The 27,435-nt window shown below is 40.9% G+C and overlaps 1 long non-coding RNA gene across 1 annotated transcript in view; it reads left to right on the top strand.

Annotated features, from left to right (window-relative positions):
* Nucleotides 1–26,243, top strand: part of LOC140496443 (uncharacterized) — a 27,243-nt gene extending 1,000 nt beyond the window's left edge. Inside the window, exons 2-3 of the long non-coding RNA XR_011964262.1 lie at nucleotides 12,294–12,505; nucleotides 20,594–26,243. This is a non-coding gene — a long non-coding RNA (uncharacterized lncRNA). The remainder of the gene's footprint in view (nucleotides 1–12,293; nucleotides 12,506–20,593) is intronic.
* The last annotated feature ends 1,192 nt before the right edge of the window (nucleotides 26,244–27,435 follow it).

The following is a 27,435-nucleotide window of genomic DNA, read 5'->3' on the forward strand; positions in this document are numbered from 1 at the left end:
TCAATCATTATTTATTAGTGATCCTTGAAAGATGTGGAGACAGCAAGACTAGATCGTCACTGATGGCTTTCTTGAAATTGGCAATCCCACTCTCCCTTTCTGATGGCTAGCAGTCAAAAAATCAAGATTCCATTGGACAACTGTCAGATTTGTTGTAAGATGCATAGTATAACTCCTTCACGTGTTTACTCCCTGCAGAAGGCATTCACATCTGATATCTGTCAAAGTGTGAACTCCAGCATTTAGCAGAGCAGGCTAGAGCTGCAAATAAATCTGTCTGATTATTCTGAAGGATGTAAACTAAACTTGGTGTGATTGCTTGAAATATAGGCACATGTAGAAAGCTGGATTCAATAGAAGTGTCTTTAATGAAGTCAAGGAGAGATTTTCAACTTATGCTCAAAAGAGGTGTATTGTGGTTAGGGTATCTGTGTCACCCACCCAGTTACATCAGTTGGAGACAGGATTATATGGGAAAGCTGTCCAACTACCTCTTATCAATTCCTAGTGGTCAACACCTCCGATATAGGAGATCCTGTGCTCATTGTGGAATTGAGCTAAATCTGATTCTTGATTGGATGCCAAAGAAAATCAACTGGGAAAATGCTAATGATTCACTAATGGTTCCCTGCAACTTGTAATGGAGGAAGCGAGCAAGAGGAATTGTATTCTTTTTTTGACAAATTGAACAAACTGCTCCATCATGTTGACACAGTGGCTTGGGTAATCTAGAATTTTAGCCAATTTAACCTGAATCTACTGCAGATACAAATTCAATAGCCTGGCCAGTGTAACCAAAGTAAGATGTTACTCCATGACTCTAGTTAAACCTTTTCAACACACACACAGATGTTCTGGATCTTCAGCATGCCACACAATAACATACAGTACCCTAATTTCTCTTGTAGGAAATAATTGTACATAATTCTTGGCAGAGCACAGGCTAAAAGAAATTCTCCTGTTTCAAAAACTGCCATCTACTGAAAAGTTGCGGTTGATAGACACTAGATGCTCCCTCAGAAGAGTAATACAAGAGGTTAATTATGGCAGGATGGACAAGTTAAACAGAATATTCAGCTGTACATATCTCATATCTGGTAACTATTCTAATTCATTCTAATTGTACTACATTCTTGTGTGCCATTAAACAACCATTGTTCTGCAAGAATATCCATTCTCTTCAGACCCTGAAAAGACCCAAAGCAAATTGCAGTAGAGGAGGAAGAAACTGCAATGGAACATTCATTGACAACTCATTCTTAGATTAATAGGACCACATCAGGAATTGATGCCCTGTGACCAGTGCATCTGAGGAATCAATGCTGAACCATGCACTGAACACAAGTTACACCTGAGTTTTCCTCTCTTCCTGCCCTTATCAGATGGTTTGATGTTTAGATCTGATGTTTAGAGCAGCAGATGCTGGTGTGCAGTGCTAAGCCATGCAGTAGAAAATTCAGGAAAACGTGTCAAGAGTGCTGTGCAACTTGGTGAATAGTTTGGTAGGATTTCTCAAGGTTGCACATGCTGAGACCATGTGACTGTGCAGTCTAGCCATTCTACCTATTTACTAAGCTTGAAGATTATTCAAAAATTGGCCATCTTCACTGAGCCAAATCCAGTTCTCATCGGAGGTGTTCACACATACTTGCTGAGGTCCCAATGCTGTTTTAGGAACCACATGAAACTGTGGGTTCTTCTGATGACTTATGTCAGTTGCAGAATTTCCAGTTCACAGGCTCGAGCTGCCTCCTCTCCATCATGGATAGGCAATCCCTTTACACGTCCATCCCTCTACCAGAATGGTCTCAGGGCTCTCTGCTTTTTATGGATTGTTCCCATCCACCACCCACCTCCATCTGGCTGAGCTCATTCTTCTTTATCTCCTCCCATTTTCTTTAAGTGAAAGGAGTGGCCATGGGTACCCACATGGGCCCCAGTTATACTTGTCTCTTTGTGGGGTATATAGAACATTCCTTGTTCCTGTCCTACTCTGGCCCCCATCCACAACTCTTACTCCAACATCAGTGCTGCTTCCCTCTCTTGTCTGGAATTGGAAAGGGTTATCTATATAGCTTTCAATTTTCACCCTGCTGTCACCTCGACCATGGTCCATCTCTGACTCTTCCCTTCCCTTCTGCGATATCTCTGTTTCCATTTTTGGGGATAGGCTGACCATCGATATCCATTACAAACCAACCAACCCCCACAGTTGCCTTGACTATACATCCTCATGCTCTGCTTCCATTCTACTGTATTCCATTCTCTCACTTTCTTCATCTCTGTCACATCTATTCCAATGATGCCAACTTCAACAAGGGGTCTCTGAAATACCCACATTGTCTTCAACTTAGGATTCCCCACCACCATGGTTGATAGGGCCCTACGTCTTATCTGACCCATTTCCCACACTTCAGCTCTCTCCCTTTCCTCCCAAACAGAGGTAGGGTCCCCCTTGTCCTCACCTACCATCCCATCAGCATCCACATCCAAAAGATCATTGACCGCCATTTTTGCCATCTCTAGCAGGACACCACAACCTGGCACATATTCCCCTCCCCTCCATTGTCAGCTTTCTGCAGGGACCATTCCCTCCAGGACACCTTGATCCACTCCTCTTCTCCTCTCAACACCTACCCCCAACTCCATGGCACTTCCCCATGCAACCACTGAAGGTGTTACCCCTTACCATTTACTTCCTCCATCCTTAGTATCCAAAGCCGGTGAAGTAGTGATTTACCTGCACTTCAGTTAATCTTACTGTATCTGCTGCTTACAATGTGAGTTCCTCAACACTGGGGAGACAAAATGCAGACTGAGTGACCGCTTTGCAGAACACCAAGTTTTGCTCAGAAACCATGAGCTTTCTGTTGCCTGTTAATTTAAACACACCATAGAGTCAGAGAGATGTACAGCACAGAAACAGACCCTTCCATGCCGTCCATGCCGACCAGATATCCCAACCCAATCTAGTACCACCTGCCAGCGCTCGGCACATATCCCTCCAAACCCTTCCTATTCATATACCCATCCAAATGCCTCTTAAATGTTGCAATTGTACCAGCCTCCACCACATCCTCTGGCAGCTCATTCCAGACACGTATCACCCTCTACATGAAAATGTTGCCCCTTAGGTCTCTTTTATATCTTTCCCCTCTCACCCTAAACCTATGTCCTCTAGTTCTGGACTCCCCGACCCCAGGGAAAAGACTTTGTCTATTTACCCTATCCATGCCCCTCATAATTTTGTAAACCTCTATAAGATCACCCCTCAGCCTCCGACGCTCCAGGGAAAACAGCCCTAGCCTGTTCAGCCTCTTCCTGTATCTCAGATCCTCCAATCCTGGCAACATCCTTGTAAATCTTTTCTGAACCCTTTCAAGTTTCACAACATCTGTCCGATAGGAAGAAGACCAGAATTGCACACAATATTCCAACAGTAGCCTAATCAATGTCCTGTACAGCCGCAACATGACCTCCCAACTCCTGTACTCAATACTCTGACCAATAAAGGAAAGCATACCAAACGCCTTCTTCACTATCCTATCTACCTGCGACTCCACTTTCAAGGAGCTATGAACCTGCAGTCCAAGGTCTCTTTGTTCAGCAACACTCCCTAGGACCTTGCCATTAAGTACATAAGTCCTGCTAAGATTTGCTTTCCCAAAATGCAGCACCTTGCATTTATCTGAATTAAACTCCATCTGCCACTTCTCAGCCCATTGGCCCATCTGGTCAAGATCCTGTTGTAATCTGAGGTAACCCTCTTCGCTGTCCACTACACCTCCAATTTTGATTTCATCTGCAAACTTACTAACTGTATCTCTTATGTTTGCATCCAAATCATTTATGTAAATGACAAAATGTAGATGGCCCAGCACCGATCCTTGTGGCACTCCACTGGTCACAGGTCTCCAGTCTGAAAAACAACCCTCCACCACCACCCTCTGTCTTCTACCTTTGAGCCAGTTCTGTATCCAAATGGCTAGTTCTCCCTGTATTCTATGAGCTCTAACCTTGCTAATCAGTCTCCCATGGTTCCCTGGCCAACATCTCGGGTCTGCTGCAGTGCTCCAGTGAAGCTCAGTGAAAGCTCGAAGAACAACAGCTCATTTTCAACGTGGGCCCCTGAAGCCTTCAGGACTGGACATTGAGTTCAACAATTTTAGGGCCTGAGTACCTTCTCCAATGTTCTTCCCCCAACTCTCACACATCAGGCCTTATCATCACATGTGCTGCCGCCACAACCAACCCATTGTGAACTGCCAGTGGTCCCTATTAGCAGCCAATCACTTTCCCAGTCGGACATTTACCCATTCCTTTGCCTGGCCAAATGTTTTCTCTTTCTCTGGGTTCTATCTCCACCTAGCGTTTACCCCTTCCCCCAATATCCCCCGACCATCACCCCACCTTAAGCAAATATACTGATCTTTTCCTAGCTACAATCGGTTCTGAAGAAGGGTCACTGGACTCTAAATATTAGCTCCGCTTTCTCTCCACAGATGCAGGCAGACCTGCTGAGTTCTCCCAGTTTTGATTTTGTTTGAAACTGTGGGCTCTGTTGTTCTGGGTCTTCAGCAGTCTAACCGATGGACCACTGAAGGCATCAAAACTAATCCATTATAAGTTAATTTCCCTGCAGTAAAAAGCAGCAGAAGCATCATTTTAGGTACACAATAAGACTGTAATACTTCTTGAAGCAATCCTCGACTCATCATATAACTTTCCAATCCAAAACTCCATGTCATTAAATCCCTACCATGCAGATAGAGGCCAATTTAACCCTATTGGGTCTGCAGTTCTTCTTTGAAGAGCATCCCATCCAGACCCATCATATCCCTATAACCCTTGCATGGAGTTTTATCCCACAGCTGACTTATCTAACCTGCACATTCTAGACACTATCGGGCAATTTATTAAGTCCATTCCAACTACCTGCACATCTTTGGACTGTGGGAGAAAACAGGAGCAGCTGGTGGAAACCGGTACTGTCAAGGGGGGAGCATGCAAACTCCGCACAGTCACTCAAGGCTGGAATCAAACTCGGGTTCTTGGCACTGTGAGACTGCAGTGCTAACCACTGTGTTACCCATGTCCCTTATTGCTGTCCCATGATATACCAGCAAGCCAGCAAACTGCACCCAACTGACAATCAGAAGACCAGAGCTGCTAAACTGCATTGAGATATGCAACAGCTCCCCAGTTCATCGGTTTCATGAGAGTGAACGCTTTGATTCAATTTCAGTTGAGTCCGACACTATCTTTGTGATTATGCCATCCACGGTGCATTGTGAACCATGCCTACTTGAATTTTTTCTCATACATCATTGGTAGAGTTGCCTCACACTTTAAAGAACAAGTTAGTCTAAAATATGGTCACATTGTAAATTGTTCTGGCTTTCCATACTTTGGACCGATTGTTATATCTTCAGGGTTCTGATTTGATACATTTTCCTAATTTTTCAATAAAGCATTAAATATTTTGGTTTAACCTACAGATAGAGCTTTATCTTCAAAACACAGGCAGTATCAATACAATTCCCAAAACATATCAGGCAAGTATACAGTAGTCAGAATGAGACTGATCTTCCTAATTCTGTAGACAATGTGATTAAGAGGGAAATTAAACACAGGACCTTGTCAATAGATCACAAAAGGATTGATTTCCTATCTCTAAAAGACAATAGACAAGTCAGGCAACTTAATTCTGCATGTTATCTTGGCCACCAAAAAAGGGGGGGTTTAACTGTCGCATAATTTCTTCCTCAGCTTCCTGCAGTGATGATACAATTCCACGCCAGGTTGAATTCATGGTGCATCAAGATATCTATTGTATACTGTTGTACTGGCTTCCATTCTTTCAACAGATTTTCTTTAATTCTTCTGAGTCTTCCACACACAGCCTTTTCTAATCAAGTACATTGAGCACCAATGATACATAAACTCATATGTTCAAATATAGAACAATTGAAACTCAACTAAACCCCTGAAAGGTTAACAAGAAAGAGGGACATCTAATTGGTGCAAAAAATTTTCTAACTGCACAATCAGACACAAGATCCCTCTGTTGACTTTCCACCCTCCACTTTAAACTTCCTTGAATTTGTTTATGTGGTTTGGTTCTGTCTGCTGAGTCTCCAGTGGAAGAAACTATAGTGAAGATCACGGAGGTTTGCTCTTGTAAAGCACTGAGGGTAAGTGAGACTGAGAGCTATAAAGTGCAGCTGTTGCAGGGTTCAGCTAAGATGGTGAAAGTCGGAAGTTTTTGAGTGTCAAGAATGTAAAGTTTCACGGGCAATTTCCTCAGCTGGGAATTACTTTTTGCAGCGTTCTGTTTTATGAATCTGGCCTAATTGATCTGAACTTGCCTCTCACTGCTTCTGAAAGTACAAGATCATGAGAAGGAGTTATCCTCAACTCATGATGAGAGCTACTCAGAAACACATTCCAGTATTCCCTTTGGGCATATTCTGTCTGTACTATTTCCTCATGGAAGATGAGGAATTGCACAAGATACTGAGAAGAGAGGCAGGTAGCATTTCAAGAGGATGGAACCCCCATTCCACCCTGTCCCCACAATGATCGAGGGCACACTGGATGGTCATCTTCAATGCCTGTCACCAGGGGTGGCTTGGTAGCACCAGCGGATCAGTCAGTGCCAAGTCCTAAAGGAGTCTTCTGCTAGTTTTCTGGGTCTGCAGCAGATGGTGAGGGAAGCAACAAGAGAGAAAATGTAAATCACCTCATCCTCATAAATCTACCTGTCACAGATGTATCTGTCCATGACAGTACTGTTTGGAATAACTATTGTCCAGTCCTTGTGGAGATAAATTCTGGCCTTCACTTTGAGTATACCTTCTGCCATGTTGGATGGCACTGTCGCCATACTGAATTCCTTATACTTAAAACAGATCAAGACTAGATATCTATTGGGGTATTGTGGGCTATCAACATCAATAGGATTGTACAATCCAATCTGTGACTTCAAGGCCAGGCATATGCTCCACCATCAAGTAGGGGACCAACCCTGATTCAGTTAAGATTTAAAAGATCATGTGGCATTAGTACCAGGCATACCTAATTAGACATGTCATGGTTAGCTGGTGAAGCTACAACACAAGACTACTTGTGTGCCAAGCAGCATAAGCAGTGTGTGATAGACAGAACTAAGCAATGCTGTAATCAATAGATGAGACCTAAGCTCCGCAGTCATATCACATCCAATTGTGAATGTTGGTGATCAGGTAAAGAATTCATAGGAGGAAGAGGCTCCACAAATATCCCATCTTCAACAATGGGAAGTCCAGCTCGTCAGTGTAAAAGGCAAAGCTGAAAAGGTTGCAAGCAGATGTGGACATCCTGGTCTATTCTAAACTCCCCAAGATCACAGATGCCAGTCTTCAGCCAGTTCCATCCATCCTTTCTGATAGCAAGAAATGGCTAAAGGTACTGGATACTGCAAGGTCTATGGTCCCCTTCAACAATTCAGCAACATAACTGATGACTTGCTTCAAGTAGTCAATTTCCCCAGTCAAGTTTTTTCAATACATTTACAACACTGGTATCCACTTGGCTATGTGGAAATTTCAAAAAGTTTGTCCCGTACACAGCAAGAAGGACAAACCCAATCTGACTATGTTCTATCCCATCAGGCTACTCTCAATCATCAACATGCTGATATATCATTAGCAATGTTGACAAGTGTCAATTACTAAATAATACCAGGCTCATTGATGCACAGTCTGTGTTCTGCTAGGTCCATTCAAGTCCTGACCTTATTATAGCCTTGGTCAAAACCTGAACAAAAGAAGAGAATGGGGTTTGACTGGCCTTGATACCAAAACTGCATTTGACTACATGTGATTTGAAGGAGCCCTAACAAAACTGAAATCAATGGCACCAGGGTGAAAGCCGAACAGAAAGGAAGATAGTTGTATTTGTTAGAGGTTGATCATCCCAGCCATGGGACACCACTGCAGGAATTCCTCAGGTTAGTGTACTAGGGTCAACTATTTTCAGCTGCTTCATCAGTCTCCTTCTGTCCATCACAAAGGGCAAAGGCGCAAAACTTTTCTCGATGATTGCACAATATTTGGCACTGTGTGTGACCCTCAGATACTGAAGCAGCCTGTGTTTAAATGTGGTATGATCTGAACAATATTCAGGTTTGGGCTGATAGGTGGCAAGTAACATTTGAGCTATAGAAGTTCCAAGCAGCGAATACTGTTTAATGGTCCCAACTAATGTTACTATTGAACAAGACAAATCCCAGAATAAAAATTGGCTTGTTATGTTTTATTTAATATGGTAGTCTTTCATTAAAACATAAGCATACTTATTTTTAAAAATAAAATAGAAGTTTACGTGAAAGAAATAAAACTAAAATAAAACACTGCAAACAATTTAAATATAACACTGTTTGAAAGATTTCCAAATGTCCTACAAAGCTAAATCCAATCTATTTATCAACACTAACACTTTACAATTAATTATAATCCAGAGAAATTTCCCTTTCTCCTCCAATTTGTAGGTTTGACTTAATAGCCTTTTACTCAGTTCCTGTACTGCGAGATATGAAGCGTTATACTTTGAATCCTTACACAACTGAGATCTTTTTCTTTCTCAACTTTGAATAACTAATGCAAATTTCAAACCAAACAAACTGAAACACACATTGAGGTAACATATTATTTTAGCTGCTAAGAACATTTCTGTCGAAAACCTATTTTTATATATGACTTTGAGAAAGACTAACAGCCATTTGATTGACACCTTGTCCAACACCTTTAAAACTCACTCCGAGAACCACAAATGTACAATGGCAGCAGTGTATACCTTCTACAACATGCATAGCAGCAAATCACCATGGCTCCTTGTTAACCTTCCAACTGTGCAACCTCCACTGCTGGAAGGACAAGGGCAGTACCTATATCGGAACACCACCACCTGTCCAAGACATACACCATCCCAATTTGAAACTATCACCATTCCTTCACTATTGTTGAGTTAAAATCCTTGTACTCCCATCCTAACAGCACTGGGATTATAACTGTATCACATGGATTGCTGAGTTTGAAGAACACAGCTCACCTTCTCAACAGCAGATCGGGATTGGCAATAAATGTTGGCCTAGCCAGTGATGCCCACATGTCATTAATGAATTTTGAAAAATGTTTGGTTCCAGCATGGACAGAAACCTTTTAAATGATGGGCACATTTTTCTGGTGATACAGATAATTCAGTTGCTATAGCATCACAACAATACTCAAGAAAGATTGGGAATTGGAGCTTCACAATTTTGAAGGTTGCAATCACTAACCCCTACATTGCTTTGTGATGTCCTCAAAGAAATTCCAGTGACTATTTAGAGTCATTGAGATGTACAGCACGGAAACAGACCATTTGGTCCAACTCATCCATGCTGACCAGATATCCTAAACTAGTCCCATTTGCCAGCATTTGGCCCCATCCCTCTAAACCCTTCCTATTCATATACCCATCTAGATGCCCTTGAAATGTTATAATTGTACCAGCCTCCACCACTTCCTCTGGAAGCTCATTCCATATACGCACCACCCTCTGTGTGAAAAAGTTGATCCTTGGGTCTCTTTTAAATCTTTTTCCTCTCACCTAACCTATGCCCTCTAGTTTTGGACTCCCCCACCCCAGGAAAGACCTTGTCTATTTTTCCTGTCCATGCCCCTAAAGTCACCCCTCAGCCTCCAATGCTCCAGAGAAAAATAGCTCCAACCTATGCAGCCTTTCTCAATAGCTCAAACCCTTCAACCTTGGCAACATCCTTTTAAATCTTTTCTCAATCCTTTTGAGTTTCACATCCTTCCTATAGCAGGGAGACCAGGATTGCACGCAGTATTCCAAAAGTGGCTTAACCAATGTCCTGTACAACATGACCTCCCAACTCCTATACTCGATACAATGACCAATAAAGGCAAGCATATTTGGGCGGCACAGTGGCACAGTGGTTAGCACTGCTGCCTCACTGCGTGAGAGACCCGGGTTCAGTTCCTGCCTCAGGCGACTGACTGTGTGGAGTTTGCACATTCTCCCCGTGTCTGCGTGGGTTTCCTCCGGGTGCTCCGGTTTCCTCCCACAATCCAAAGATGTGCAGGTCAGGTGAATTGGCCATGCTAAATTGCCCGTAGTGTTAGGTGAAGGGGTAAATGTAGGGGAGGTTGAACTTCGGCGGGTTGGTGTGGACTTGTTGGGCTCAAGGGCCTGTTTCCACACTGTAAGTAATCTAATCTAAGTAATCTAATCTAAAAAAAAATTTGTGTAGGAAGGGTTTCTCTTCCCTGTATGTACAGATAATACTTGACCAATTGTAAAGGATTCTCACGTTAAGGCAAAAAGTTGTCATGATCCTCTATTTCTGCCAAATCCAGCCTTGCTTACACTAACATCCTAAGAATAGGAACATAAGTAGGTCAAACTATCCTTTGACTGTTCTGTGCTATTCAGTAACATCAGGGCATTGTGGCTCTATTTCCATTTTCTTTCCTGGCCCCCATTACCCCTAAACACCTAAAATATCTCTTTAACTCAGCCTTGAAGATAGTCAATGATCTAGCCTCTACTGCTCAAGGGACAAGAGAGTTCCAGGGTCAAATTACCCTCAACTTCTCAACTGCGGCTTAAATGGGTGCCCCTTATTTTTAACCTGTGCCGCCAGTTCTGTATTTCCCTCATGAGAAAACATTCTACCGACATCAATTCTGTCAAGCTCCCTCAGAATCTTATGTTTCAATAACATTACACCTCATCTCTCCAAACTCCAATGAGTATATGCCTTTTTGAGTTAAGAAAATCAACTCTATGATTTCAAGCAAGTAGCTCCTCAATCAAAGGGCCATGTGAATGATTTGTTACAGAGCCATTTTTTTGAAGTTGAAGGGTGCACTGAACCCCAGATGCTCCTGATAAAAGATACGGTGACTGGAGTGTTACCTGTAATTGCCCTTGTAATTGAAGCTATTCTTGCAATGTGTCCCAGAGTTAACAGTTAAGTATTCAGTATCAATTTCACCTGCTTCTCACAGCATTAGGCAGGTTACTTGCTATGCCAGAGCAATCTGTGTCTTCTAAGGTCATTGTTTGCAAAGAGAGCTTACAGGTCAGACCAGCTGAAATTGTGGCATCATCTTCTCTGCCTGTGCCCTGCTCAGGCCTCTTGTTTGGCTTCCTGTGCCAGCTGCTTCCTTGACAGACATGCTTATAAGAAAACTATAAATATGCTCAGAAGATACGCAAACAGGTTCACAAATCACTAAATCAACAATGGCTGGAATTTTACAACAGAATTTGCAGCCAGGCAACTGGGTTCAGGGTTATTTTGGAGTATTTTACACCTCTCATGACCATACATGCAGTTAAAAATAGAAATCCAGAAGGTAGCTTTTGAATTGCCTGTTCTTTCAGAAGCCTCACGATAAGAATGTCTTGTGCTGAGACTCAGCATTGAAACAAACTGCAAGTCGTGACTTTGTGGCTGTTAGGTGTCCACTAAATTGTTCAGAAGGAGTTAGTGCTGGTCTATTCTATTGCGATTACATTTATAAATGTGTGTTAAATCTTAATTACTAACCACAACATTACTCTGGAACTGAAAATTAACTTTAGAAGTGTAGATTCACATTCTTTAAGATTATAATTATTGTTTGAATGTTAAAAATGTTTATAATTTTCTAAAACTCTTCCTTCATTACTTTTATCTCCATCTTTTCCAATCCTATTTGACCTCTCTATTGTCATTGAATGATCTATTTTCATTTACACTTCCTTGTTCAGAAACTAAAGGTAGAAACTGTCCCTGCTCTTGCTGATGGTGTACCACCCATTAAAGATGGCAAGCGGGTATGTGAAACTGTCGGCTCTCTCTCACATTGGCTGAGATTGACTCTGTCACTACAGGATAAAGAACAAGATCTTGATGAGCTCTCTGAAAAGGTTTGAACTTTTAAAAAAAGAAACTCTGGTCACAGTCTATTTTTGTCATTACAGGAGAAGTGGAGACACACATGACGTGGTATGCTCTCCATTACTCTCAATGCAGATGTGGCTAGAAGCTATAAAGATTAGATGGGTTTTAGCAACTCTGTCTATTTTAGAGTACGAGATAGGCACAGAATCCATTGATCTTGAGTAAAGATATGATCACAGGCATCATTTATTCTGCTGAATGTTAGAACTAGCACCTCATTGGTCCTGGTTAAGGACAGGCAGGAAGATGTGCATGGATGCAGAAGTTGATAACAACAATCTTGTCTCTTCCATAGGACTAGTAGTGGATGAGTTGTGACTGCTGACATCAGAACCACATGAGACATCAGAGGAGGTTTGCCTATCTGAGGAGATAGTGTCACATCGGTGTCAATGTGAAACACAAACACATGACGGAGCAAACAAAGTATTATTGAGATGGAGAATGACTGCAGAATTCCAAAGTGCAGACGATTTAGTGCATGTGTCACAACAAGTCAGTATACAGGTAAAGCAAGTAATTAAGAAAGCAGAAATTGCTGGAAAATCTCAGCAGGTGTGGCAGCATCTGTGGAGAGAATTCAGAGTTAATCAGATCACTTGACCTGAAACATTAACTCTGATTTCTCCTCCACGGATGCTGCCAGACCTGCTGAGCTTGTTTAGCAGTTTTTTGTGATTTACAGCATCAGCAGTTTTTTCAGTTTTCAATTAAGAAAGCTGATGGAACGCAATCTTTTATTAAGGAAGGAATTTAACATCAAAATAAGGATGTTACCCTTCAGTTGTACGGTTCATTAGTGAGGTCACGTTGTGAATATTTTGTAATCTGCATATTTGGAAATCTCTGCCTCGGAAGGTAGCAGGAGTGGGGTCTTTGAGTATTTTTAAGGTGGAAATAAATAGATTTTTGTTAGGTGAAAGAATCAAAGGTTGTCAAGATCAATTGGAATATGCAATTGAAAACTCAAAACTGATCAGCCATAATCTTTTTAAGCTGGCTCAAAGGGGTCAAGTGACTTATTTTGGCTCCCATTTGGTAGAGTCATTTAAACATTAGTACCTTCTCAACAAATGGATATGGCTGCTGTCAGCATGCCTTGATGGTGACATGCAGTCTGTATCCCCCTGAAGGTTTTGCCTTTTCAACCTCATCCCTTGCCTAAGGCATGGTGAGCTTCAGCTTAAGCTCACCACTCTGTCAGAATAACATTATGATCCTCTGGGATTGTGGTGTCTTCACCCTTATTTCCTGTGAATCTGATGGAATCTTGCCATAGCCTCAAATGCAATTCCCCTCTTGGCCAGACTGATCTGATTGGTGTGAAATACCATTCATCATCGGCTTGATACAACAGTGAGCCACTGACTGAGAGATCCCGCACATGTCTCCAGACAGTCCTGGGATCAAGCCTGATGTAAAATGGTTGAGTGCCATTGTCCCTCAGTGCCAGAGGCAGTGACTGGCCGCCACATCCCAGTGGCTTCAATTCATCCTCTAGTATTCAGCTTAGGTCAGCAACCACTCGACTTGTCAGATAAACACTTCTGAAAGATGCTGAAGCTAAATCTTTGACAGTGTTCTCCCTGAGGTGGACAGCACCTTCCTCGAATCCTAACCTGCATTATTGGCATTTTGTATCTTCCTTACCTGTGTCCCTTTGCAGCTTCAGCTGCTGCCCTAAGAGTCAAACTCTGATGATAGGTCATCCACTTAATATTTGAGCATGGTGCAAAGACACTCACCCTCTCATGTGGCCTGCAGTCACTTTCATTAACAGTCCTTCACTCTCCAATCTTACTAAAGGTCTTAGTCTTCAATTCACTGAATTTAACCAGCAGAACTAAATGACTGCCCAACCTAGCCAACACTCACATGACACTGGGTTTTTGCCCCCTTTGAGGGAATGAGCCTCTATTGGTCAATGAAATTTGTGCATTTCATGGAAAATCATTGAACCTTTGTAAGATTGTGGACATTCGGTAACAAATCTCTGGAGTAGAACTCAAGGCCACAACCTGCTTGGTCAGAAATGACTAGGCTACCTACTGACTGCACCATAGTTGCTAACTTCATCTTTCCACTTCCATTATGCTCTTTCATAGTATTTCTTTCTTAATCAACCTGTTACGATATGTTATGTACTCTGGAGCAGGGTAGGGACACTACCAGTGCACCACAAGAAGGTCTGTTGCTTATGTAAGTGATCTGACCTCTGGCGACCTGATGTAAATCCCTGCTCAGACCATCCCTGGACACAACTAATGAGACACTGCAAACTAATGATTATCTCGATGTAATGATAATGCCAGTATTACATAGTTATGTGCAGAATGGAGCAGAGCTTCCAACAGGATTTGGAGAGGATCTATGTACTTACTAAGCTGGAAATAAAGAATTTTTGCACAAATTTCTGTGGCCTCTTGAAGCAGCATTTTAGGAGACTATTCGGACTTCAAGTCACCTGGGCATCAGGGGCATTATGGGTAGTGCAAAAGGCTGGAAAATAAACTCTGAGACAAGAAAGCAGTGAACACTAACCCCAAGCAGTAGGCAGCAGGACAATTAGTTGCAGACAAAGGAGCAACCTTAGAGCTCAGGCAAACTCTGGAAGTTTGTCTGCCACTCCCAGAATCATTCCAGCTGATTCCACTGCATTCAAGAATAGAATGTTTGGAAGTAAAGATTTCTAAGGCATAAAACTACTCCTGGCTTAGACAAGAGGAACTAGACATCAGTGCAGTATTTTACTGGTGAGATCCTTGTGATTGATGTATCGGCAAGACAAGACATTGATGAAACTGCAACATTATATGGAAGAGGTACCCATTGCTTTCCATATATATATTTCAGTGTGCAGAGAAATCAAATAATAGAGTATGTGAAATTCGAAGAAAGGAAAAGTCTGAGGACAGCATGGATACATTCATAAGTGATATTTGCCAACTGGCAGAGTGGCATAAACGAGGACCTCAAGGCAGAATTAATTCACAACCAGAAATTAGTCAGAGTTTCAGATGAGGATTTGTCAGGTCTTTTAAAAGACAGATGAGTGACACGAGAGAGAGGCAAACTGAGCTTTGGAGGTAGAACAGGGTATTCACTCAAGGGGGAAATGACACAATGAAAAAATGAAGTAAGGTGAATCAATACATTGGCTGCAGGGAGGAAAATGAACAAAATGGGCAGTCTCACTAAAGTAGATGAAAATGCAACATTATATGGAAGAGGTACCAATTGTTTTCCATATGTATTCAGTGTACGTATGTATTTCCATATGCCTTTTATCAGTGATAGGCAACATGATTTTGTGCGGGGTAGATCATGCCTTACCAACTTAATAGAGTTCTTTGAGGAAGTGACCAAATTGATAGATAAAGGAAGGGCTGTAGATGTCATATACGTGAACTTTAGTAAAGCGGTTGATAAGGTTCCCCATTGCAAACTAATGAAGAAAGGGAAGTCATATGATGTGCAGGGTGTTCGAGCTAGGTGGATAAAGAACTGGCTGAGCAACAGGAGACAGAGGGTAGTAATTGAAGAGAGTTTCTCAAAATGTAGAAAGGTGACCAGTGGTGTTCCCCAGGGATTAGTGCTGGGGCCACTGTTGTTTGTGATATACATAAATGATCTGAAAGAGGACCCTGTTGGTATGATCAGCAAGTTTGCAGAAGACATGGAGATTGGTGGAGTAGCAGAAAGCATAGGGGATTGTCAAAGAATACAGGAGAAGACAGACTGGAGAGTTGGACGGAGAAGTCGCAGATGGAGTTCAATCCAGGCAAAAGTGAGGTGATGCATTTTGGGAAGTCTAATTCTAGAGCAAACTATACTGTAAACGAAAGAGCTTTGGGAAAAGTTGATGAGCAGAGAGACCTTGGAGTTCAGGTCCATTGTACCCTGAAGGTGGCTGCACAGGTAGATAGAGTGGTCAAGAAGGCATATGGTATGCTCGCCTTCATTGGATGGGGTATTGGGTATGACAGCTGGCAGGTCATGTTAAAATTGTACAAGACTTTGGTTCGGCTGCATTTAGAATACTGTGTACAGTTCTGGTTGCCACATTGCCAAAAGGGTGTGGATGCTTTGCAGAGGGTGCAGAGAAGGTTTACGAGGATGTTGCCTGGTATGGAAGGTGCTAGTTATGAAGAGAGGTTGAGCAGGTTAGCAGTTAGCAGGTTACCAGGTTAGAAACAAAGAGATTGAGAGGGGACCTGATTGAGGTTTACAAAATCATGAAAGGTATAGACAGGGTAGATAGAGATAAGGTTTTTCCCAGAGTGAAGGATTCAATAACGAGTGGTTACACTTTCAAGGTGAGAGGTGAAAAGTTTAAGAGGGACATACACAGCAATTACTTTACACAGAGGGTGCCTGGAATGCATTGCCAGCAGAGGTGGTAGAGGCAGGCATGGTAGATTCATTTAAGATGCATCTGGACAGATGCATGAATAGGTGGGGAGCAGTGGGATACAGATGCTTAGGAACTGGGCGATAGGTTTAGACAGTGGATTTGGGTCGACTCAGGCTTGGAGGGCCGACGGGCCTGTTCCTGGGCTATAAATTTTCTTTGTTCTTCAGAAAAAAGCTGCACCAAACTGCACCTTGAAGTATCCAAGTATATGTGGGAACCGGGCATACAAACAGTATAATACTCAGCAGTGGAAGGATAGAGCCATAACTATGCGGGAGTGAATCATTGCATGGTTTCAGTCCATATAGAAGCCCATCAAGTTTGCACCAACCCTCCAAAGAGCATCCCACCCTATCCCTGTAGGGATTTACCAATGAACCACATTGCCTGTACACTATAGGGAAATTTGACATTGCCATTTCACCTAGCCTACACATCTTTGGCCTGTGGAAGGAAACTAGAGCTGAAAATGTGTTGCTGGGAAAGCGCAGCAGGTCAGGCAGCATACAAGGAGCAGGAGAATCAACGTTTTGGGCATGAGCCCTTGGATGCTGCCTGACCTGCTGCGCTTTTCCAGCAACACATTTTCAGCTCTGATCTCCAGCATCTGCAGTCCTCACTTTCTCCTGTGGAAGGAAACTCAAGCAAGGGGAGAATGTACAAACTCCACACAGACAGTCACCTGAGGCTGAAATTGAACTATGACACTGTGGGGCAGCTGTGGTAACCACTGTGTCAATGTGCCACCCTTAAACGTGGAGCATTTTAAAAAATGTATGCAGGGCTTCAGTGCAGATCATGGAAGTAGGAAAAGGCCTTGACATCAGAGGATTTGGATAAGTAATGGCAACACCACATGATTGAAATAAAAACCTTTCGGGAGAAATCAAGTTTCTGGAAATAAATTCCAGAGTGTTGAATGAGAATTAAATGAGCCTACCATGGAATTCAAGCATTTTACTGGAACCAGTGTCTTAATGTTATCAGATCAGCTTAAATAACTTAAAAAGATTAGATTGAAGCCATATTCAATGAAATTACAGGGACCTGGAAGAAAAGAATTCAAAATAAAAGGCCAACTTATAACAATACTTTGATATTAGGGATGAGAAACTATGGAATCCTTTATGTCAGTCAGAATCAAGAATATATTCTCAAAGAAGCAAAAATGCAAAATTAAAGGTGAAATTAATCAACAAAGTCGATGACATTGCAGATGTCATCCAAAGACGTAATTTTGAAAAATTCACGAAATCTGTTCAGAGGTTTAGGGAAATTGAAGATAGGGTACAGTATTACCCTAAGAGATTATGAAAAACACAATCTATTTGTACACAGCAACAAAGCACCACCACCATTGCCAGATAAAGGTAAAGAAGAAAAGACTGCACACTAAGACAAGAGACAACTTCACACTTTATTATGCCAATAAGATGATGTTCAGGCATAATTGCAGTACCAAAACTGAATGGTTCAATAAGAATCATTGTGGATCTAACTCAACTAAATAAAGCAGTGATATACAAGTATCATGTATAAATTGGCACAAGATATCAGGTGATGGTTAGCAACAAGAGCAACACTTCCGCACTGCATCCATCAATTCTCCCCAAATCCAATATTCCCTTGCAGCCTCTTTCCCTCTAACTCTCCGCCTCCCCCCCGCCCGACCTGCCAATTCCATTGGGCAAAGAGCCGAGTTGGCAAAAAGGCAGCTCCTGGCTCCCCCACATGACCTGGACAAAACATCTGCTGGTTTAAAAACCTCAGCCTCCATCCCCAAAGCTGTACTAAGCTTTAAAGAAATGTTTCATGGATTTAGAAAGCATTACTTTGGGAAAGTAAATAGAGTTAGACAACATACACATGGCAAAACAAGTGCAACTGTTATTCAATCGGTGTGAAAATGTTGCTGCTTGTCACAGTGTGAATTTGTAATAATTAACTTTCTCTCCAACTGGACAAGTGAAATCAGTACAACATGCAAAATGAAAACAATTTTAAAAAAAAGGATGTATTGTTACTATAACATGTAAAATTGCACTAACATCTTTTTAGAAAATAGAAATGCCACATAATTGTTGGTAAGATGGTTTTGAATATTATTATAATGATGTTATTCCATTTTATACAAGAATGTCTCATACAACAGATAGAAAGTTAGAAACTCTGAGCAGCCCATCAAGCCCTCTCTGCCATCCAACATGTTTACAGCTGATCCTCGACCTCAACACTGTATCCCCATGCTCTCCCTACACTGTTTGATACCCTTGCCTCCAGAAATTTATTTATTTATTTCTTAAATATTTTCAGTGACTAGGCCTCTAAACTTCACTTTGCTGGGACTGCCCCAGAATCTACCAACTTTTAAAGATGGCAACAAATGCATTCACTATTTCCTTGGTCTATTAGTGTACTGAGATATAAATACAGATGTCCTGGGATTTATCAGCTTTCTGTTACATTAATTTTTCCAGGACTATTTTTTTACCAATATTAATTTCTTTTGATTTCTTCTTTACTAAAATATTTGGGAAATTATTTGTGTTGTGTTCTATAAAGACAGAAATTGTTTAATTGCTTTATCATTTTTTGTTCTCCATTATCCATTTTCGGACGATTAGGTATGTATATTTGTCTTCATTAACCTTTTACCTTTTTGTCTATTATTTGAAGCTCTTACAGTCCACATTTATGTTCCTTGTAATTTTACTCTTATACTCCAATTTTATCCACTTAATCAATCTCTTGGTCCTCCTTTGCTAAATTCTAAACTGCTCCCATTCTTCAGGCTTGCTGCTTTTCCTAGCAAATTCATATGATCCCTGTTTTGACCTTATGCTATCCTTAATTTCTTTTGTTGGATGTGAGTGGGTGACATTTCCTGTTGTGTTATTTCACCTTAAGAAATGTAAAGCTGTCACAATATCTGCATCCATCCTTTACATATTAGCTATAGCTATCCACTGCCATGCTATTCAATGAAGTTACCCAGTCTATCACAATGAACTTACCATTATATCTTCCTAGCTTCCTTTGCTTAGATAAAGGATCTTTGTTTTGGATTGAACGATTTTACTTTTTATCCCAATAAAGAATTCTATCATGTTATGGTCACTTTTAACTAATGAACCTCTCACAACAAGATTATTAATTAACTCTTCCTCATTTGCACAAAACCAGATTTAGAATAACTTGTTTCCTAATTGGCTCCTCAGATTACTGATATAAAAAAGTATCATGTCACACTGCAGGAAATTATCTGCCACATTATTATTACAGTGTGGGTTGCCCAAGCTAAATGTTGATCAAAGTCATCCATGTTACTGCAGAATCTCATTGCATACATCTTTATTTTCTCATTTCATGCCACTTCTGACCTTATCACTTGCGTTTGGAGGCCTATAGACAACTCCTACTCAGGTTTCCCACCCTTTCTTGCATCTTAACTTCACCCAAACTGACTTCACATCTAGATTTCCTGTGCAAATCTCCTTTCTCAGTATTTTGCCTTTCCTTCCTAAAGATTGAGTACCCTTGGATGTTCAGTTCCCAGCCTTGGTTGCTGTGCTTCATGTCTTTGTAGTTGCAATTATATCACACTCTTAATTCATCTGTCTTATTGTGAACCTTCCATACATTCAGACATAGTATCTTTAAACTTGTCTCTTTAAATATTTTTACACATCCTTGTACTAAGCCATGGTTCCTGCTAGCCTGTGTTACCTCTGCTGTCCACTTCTGCTTTCTAACTCTCAAGCTTTGTTTTCCATTTTTGATTCCAACATTCTTGTTTCCCTGCCATTCTAGTTGAAATCTTCCCTCACACTTCCAGTAAATTCCCCTGCAAGGATGTTGGTTTTGGTCCTTCTGAGGTATTATCTGCCCAGTTTGTATTAGTCCCATCTTCCTCAAAACCAGTCACAATGACTCTCGAAACCAAATCCCACCCCTCTCTATTCTTCCTCAAGCCACAGACTCATCCAAGTCTAGTTTACTATTCCTGATTTTGCTCACGCATGATACGGAGAAGAATCCTGAAATTGCTACATATGAGTATCCTTTCAATTTATTTCCCTGCTCTCTATATTCTGTTTGCAGGACTGAATACCTTTTTTTTTACCTATGTCCTCGGTACTGAAATGGACTGTGACCTCTGGCTATTCTCCTTTACTTTTCAGATTGTCCCTTTAGAATGGTCTAAAGGCTGCTTGCAGTACATTCCATACAAAGTGTACTGCATAATTCTAGCACGGTGATTTCTGCACAACTGGACAAGGCAACAAATGGATGTGGTGGACTCTGAAGAGCTGAGGGATTGGCTGCAACGTTCTGAGGAGGAAGATGGGGATATTGAGCAGGAGAAACACCACCTTCTGTATGATAGAACAGTGCCTCAAAGGATTTGATTGATGGATGGTTCTAAAGGCTCAAAGGTAGAAGACAGAGGGTGGTGGTGGAGGGTTGTTTTTCAGACTGGAGGCCTGTGACCAGTGGAGTGCCACAAGGATCGGTGCTGGTTCCTCTACTTTTTGTCATTTATGTAAATGATTTGGATGCGGGCATAAGAGGTACAGTTAGTAAGTTTGCAGATGACACCAAAATTGGAGGTGTAGTGGACAGCGAAGAGGGTTACCTCAGATTACAACAGGATCTTGACCAGATGGGCCAATGGGCTGAGAAGTGGCAGATGGAGTTTAATTCAGATAAATGCGAGGTGCTGTATTTTGGGAAAGCAAATCTTAGCAGACTTATACACTTAATGGTAAGGTCCTAGGGAGTGTTGCTGAACAAAGAGACCTTGGAGTGCAGGTTTATAGCTCCTTGAAAGTGGAGTTGCAGATTGATAGAATAGTGAAGAAAGCATTCCTTTATTGGTCAGAGTATTGAGTACAGGAGTTGGGAGGTCATGTTGCGGCTGTACAGGACATTGGTTAGGCCACTGTTGGAATATTGCTTGCAATTCTGGTCTCTTTCCTATTGGAAAGATGTTGTGAAACTTGAAAGGGTTCAGAAACTTGAAAGGGTTCAGAAAAGGATGTTGCCAGGGTTGGACGGTTTGAGCTATAGGGAGAGGCTGAACAGGCTAGGGCTGTTTTCCCTGGAGCGTCGGAGGCTTATCGAGGTTAACAAAATTATGAGGGGTATGGATAAGACAAATAGGCAAAGTCTTTTCCCTGGGGTTGGGGAGTCCAGAACTAGAGGGCATAGGTTTAGGGTCAGAAGGGGCAACTTTTTCACACAGAGGGAGGTATGTGTATGGAATGAACTGCCAGAGGAAGTGGTGGAGGCTGGTAGAATTGCAACATTTAAGAAGCATTTGGATGGGTATATGAATAGGAAGGGTTTGGAGGGATATGGGCGTGGTGCTGGCAGGTGGGACTAGATTGGGTTGGGATATCTGGTTGGCATGGACAGGTTGGACCGAAGGGTCTGTTTCCATGCTGTATATCTCTACGACTCTATGACTCTATGAAGGATGTGAGCTGGATGCAGTAATCACTCATTGATTGCAAGTGTGTTGGTTCTTAAAAGGCAAACATTTCCTGTCTGGTCCCAGAGGCCAATGCAGCTTTTGTTTGTTTGTTTATTGTTTGCTTTTTTTCTGTTAATGAATAAAAGTGAATGTTTTCAACCATTTGAAGGTTTTTCCAGTGTGTAGTGGTCACACTGAGCAATGAAGTTATTTTGTGCTACATTGAGCATAGGAAAAGCACACCCTTAGGCAGGTTTGTAGGATGCAATGAGGCTGAGGACAAGTAAGCTGTGTAGCTTGTTTCCTAAATAGCAATTGATTTATGAATGTAAATATTTCTATGTGCAATGATGTGACAATCATACCACTTCTGTGCCTTGAGAAATGCTTGTTTATGGTTTCCCTCCAACTACATGCATGGTGAAGAATAATTCCTTGCTGGTAGCACTTGACATAGAATCCCTCCAGTATGGAAATAGGTCATTTGGCCCAATAAGTCCAAACTGACCCTCCAAAGAGTAACCCACTCAGACCCATTTCCCTGCCCTATTATTCTGCATTTACTCCTAGCTGATGGACCTTATCTACACACCCCTGATCACTATGGGCAATTTAGCATGGTCGATTCACTGAAGGTGCACATATTTGGACTATGAGAGGAAACCATAGCACCTGGAGGAAACTCACACAGACACTGGGAGAACGTGCAAACTCCAGACAGACAGAGGCTGGAATTGAACCCGAGTCCTGGCTCTGAGACAGCAGTGCTAACCTCTGAGCCACTGTGCTGTCCAGGTTGCTGCAGATTAGGCCCAAACACTCAACCTTGGCATTTCACGGTCCTCTATACTGTCATATAAATAGTGCGCTGACCAATTGTGCCACTGGAGCCGCCACACCATTTGACAAGGCAAGATTTGAACCTAGGTCTCCGGTACATTACTTGGGTCTCTGGATTAAATAGCTAGCAATAATACCACGAGGTCATTGCTTCCTAATCCATTTGAAAGATGACGCTGATGTGAAGGATCCCAGGAGGTCTTGGCAGTGTCAAATATCTTCACCTGTGGCAAAGAGGAAGATATGATGAAGAGATCATCATAAGGGCATGGTGCATAGGTAATGAGGTAGTTTTCAGAAAATGATATGAGAAATCTTTCACGGCCTCACAAAAAGAAACCATCCATGAAACTTGACCAAATTGACATTTAGCCAATTTCTAGTAAAAGTCATCACTTAGTTTAGGTTTGCGCCTGTTTGGCATTTCCTGGGTAAACATCAAGGTAAGTAAATCAGAATTGTCCAAAGTGTTTGACTCTTAATCACAGTTTGAGGCATTTTTGTTGGAGCTGGGGAATGGTCCATTGAAAATTCAATAGATGCAGTTCAATATAGATCAATAAAATCTGGAAGGAAAAGTGTCAGTAATGATTACCATGAAACAATCATCAAATTTTGATGATAAAGACCCTTTAGTAGAGAGAGTTTCTTCTCCCTGCCTGGTTTGGCCTACTTGTAATGCTTGGTTCTTTATTCCATGCTTGACAGGTAAATTCCCGTAAAATGGCTGAGCAAGTCACTGAGCTCAAGGGCAGTTATTGATGACCAACAAATGTTGGCCTCACCATCAATACCCAATTCTAAAGAAAGAACAAGTAAAAATTAATTTTAAATTTTTACTGAGTTACCCTTTCATTTGGCATATTGACAGTCTCTTACCAATATGGAGGGGGATGTGTTATGGGAAACAGAAATTTCAGTGACTCCACTGTAGAATCATAGAATCATAGGATTGACTTTTAATAATTAGTTTCAGATTGGTTATTTTGACCTGATTTAGCAAGAGTGGAATAATATTTTACAATGTTGAATACGGTGAATGAAAGAATATGGTGAATGAAAGACATTGGTATCATCTGCCCTTTGTATTTTCTGCAGTATGTCTATATGTTAAATGAAAGATACCATATATCCTTAGGCCAATAAAGAAATGTGGAAACTTGCATTTTATGGCCGAAGCATTTTTAATTTTGGAATAAGAAATGCAAAAATGCTTTGAGGTGAAAAGATTTTATTCCCTATTCCAAATTAGTTTAGTTTTTCAACTTGAAATCTATAATAGGTTACTTTGAATTAAGTTCTTTGTAAATAGTTTTGCATGGTCATTTTTACCTTTATGTATTTTGCTGCATCTTGCAATATTATTTTGTTACTTCAGTGGTTACACAATGATAACATTTGTATCGAGCTAATGTAATTCTTGTTTCTGGAGAAGAAAATAATGCAGTAGTTTTTTTGTGACTTTAGTTATTGAACAGTTCCTTTAAGCAAATTATCTTGATAGGGTTTTGGATTTTTCAGAACACTTCAATGTATCAATTAGACATTTGGAAAGGTGTTAATCATTAGGAGATGACAATATATATCCATGCAGATGTTTAAATTATTCTGGTTGTGCTTCTTCATCATCTTGGTGAAAATCTACAATGATCTGTAATGAAAGTGAAGATCCCATAAATGACAGTAATCTCAGGGAACAGGTTGGGAGATAGAAAGAAGGGGTATTAGTGAGATAACCGTCACTCTTAAGAAACCAATCATAAATTGAACACACACTACCTAGCCTATATAAGACTGATTGTGTGCAGTTCATGCAAGCCAATTAGAGTGCAGGGTGACTCTGACCATGCATAGGTAGTAGTGACTGGCTTTGGTTACTAAACTGTAAATCTTAGCATTTTACTTCTCAGTGGGAAGACAGAAGGATAACTTCAGTCAGGAGGACATGGAGACATGCACAGAAGTTATGAGTTGATGTCCTGAATGGATTGACTGAAAACCAGGGGATTTTATTGAGTAAACCTATTATTTTAACCACAGTTTAAGTACAGTTTTATTCTTGTTACTTTTGATTAACTCATTAAATTCTGCAAAATGTGTGAAACCATACTTGTACCTGGAATGGTCTTATAACTAATCAGGACTAATAGACTATTACATTTGCGCTCTCAAACTCAGTTTAGAATCATAATTTACTTAGATCTTGCAACCCAAATCTCATAACTCCAGTATATACTCCAGCAGTGTTTAGAGATGAGCTATGTTAGCAGGGGTAGAAGTTATGGATGCTGTGGTAATAGGTGGGACGGTCTTTCAGGACCCAGGAGAAGCATTCATAGCCACACAAAAATCATGGGAAGAACTCACATAGAGTTCTCTCAGGGCAGCCTCCTGTGGTCCCTTTTTATTACATTAATGTCTTGTGTATGTCATAGGAACCTTATTCACAGAGATTAATCGAGCTCCTGTCAGATCTGGGCAGGTGTGCTGGTTGACTGTTTCTCAGTCTACTCTAAGATGATAGTTGAACATCAGTGGGAATGGTAAAACCACTCAAACTGCTGCTTTCTTCCTGAAGAAATGACATGATAACAATGGGAAAAGGAGCCCATTTCTTTGAAGTGTATGAGGATAACATCAACAATAGGTTCCTTTTGATACCTTATAGGATACGGGAATATAACATGTTTTGAGCCACTACTTTGATAAAATATATCAATATCTATTAAGAAACATAACATAGGCTATTAATATTGGTCTAGAGTTATAGTACTACTATGTTTACATACAACATAAACATGTTTATAATACATAAAAAATAACCTATACACAGTTCCTGTCTGCCTTAGATATAAACTATGGTTCATCTAGTACCACTCTTATCTTTGAATAATAAGACTGTGTGTTCAAGTTCTATTCCACAGATAGGAGACAAATACCTAGGCTGCTGGTCCAAAACAGTATGCTGTGATTAGAGTGCTCTCAGAAGTCTGGTCTTTCTGATGCAAGTTTAAGTGAGGCCTTGTCTTACAGGTTGATGTATAAGATCATGAGGCACTATCTTAAAGAATAGCACTTATTTCCTGATGTGGGAGGTAATATTTTCTGAATTTTCTTGCATGAACATTTTCTCACTGTGAATTCTTATGGCCTTATCTAATATAGATCTTTCCGGTGCAAACTCACCATACTAATTGCACTATTGTGGGTAAGTATGCAACAACTTTCTTAGCACTCTGTAGCAACTTGGTTGCCATCAGATTTGACAAAGATTTTGCTCCTGAGGTCGGTACCTGTCAGCCTTTGCTTTAAACTTTTAAGATCTTAAACCTGTTTCCTTCTCTTTCCTCTCTCAATATGTCATACTCCTTCACCATTCCTGTGCACATCATCAACCTACGTTTTCCCAGCATAGCTTATCCAAGATTGCACTTGAATTCAAATTGTCAGAGAGCTGAACACTTATTCAAGCATCATTTTTGTAAAGTGCTGTTCCATCATTTGTATACGAAATTCTCCAGGTAAATTATGTTCAATATTTTATGCATGTTAGGAAACTAATCCACATTTATAGTATGTAGATATACCAACATCTTAATAAAAAAATGTCTAAATATTTTTGATTTCATTTCTTTTTTTCCCCAAATGTGTGGAATTACATGCAAACCTTATTATATATCATTTTTCTATGGCTTTTATTCTAATTTCTAATTTGTTCTTCAATGGCACTTTCTCCGTAAACCATTTAATCTTCCGCTTCTTATTGAACAATGAAGGCATAATCTACTTGCCTGTGGGGAACACTATGGGACATCTACATTAATAATAAAAATTCAAAGTATTGAATTAAAGACAAAATTAAAGACAGAATAGATCCTGTGAAAAAGAGGCCTGGATTATATCTGCATCTTTGGATCCAATTATCCTTTGACCTTTAATTTTGAAGACTACACTTCACGTGAACAGCACCATGGGGGATCAACTAGTAAGATGTTAAAACCCTTGCACTGATAATGCTGCAATGCTTCTAAAATATTGAAGTCAATGAGTAATGCAGTAATGGTAATGGTCATGCTCTTATTCTAACTTACTTCTGAGGTAATGCTGTAGTTTTGAAATACACAGGATGGAATATTATAGGAGTCTGAGTGGCATGGTCAATAGTGAGATTTAGGGCCGAATTGGACAAGTTGTCTGACAAGGCCCAACTTGATGTCAGGAGCTTTTATTCTTCTTGCAATTGGCATGATGAGTTGTTTGCTGGGCAACAATGAGTTGCTAATTAAGTGGGATTATTGCTTGTTAAATGCTTTTTAATGGCCCATTACATCGCATTAACTTTCATCTTTCTATCTTACCAAATATAACAAACATTTTAGAGGTGGAGAAAGGCCAGGCAGCATCTGAGGAGCAGGAGAATCAGTGTCTTGGGCATAAGCCGTTCATCAGGAATCTGCCCGAAAAGTTGATTCTCCTACTCCTTGGATGCTGCCTGACCTGCTGTGCTTTTCCAGCACCACACTCTCAACTCTGATCTCCAGTATCTGCAGTCCTCACTTTTTCCAATTTGTGGAGAAAGTTTGACATGGAATCCAGAGCAGGTACCTGACAGTTTCAGCTCACCACTTGCTCCAAATATCCTCCATGTTGCATTCAAACAACATGCATGTCAGGGCAGGATTTGCAGGTACCAACTGACATTCACCA

The sequence above is a fragment of the Chiloscyllium punctatum genome, chromosome 26 (assembly GCF_047496795.1).
Source record: "Chiloscyllium punctatum isolate Juve2018m chromosome 26, sChiPun1.3, whole genome shotgun sequence".
Lineage (NCBI taxonomy): Eukaryota > Metazoa > Chordata > Chondrichthyes > Orectolobiformes > Hemiscylliidae > Chiloscyllium > Chiloscyllium punctatum.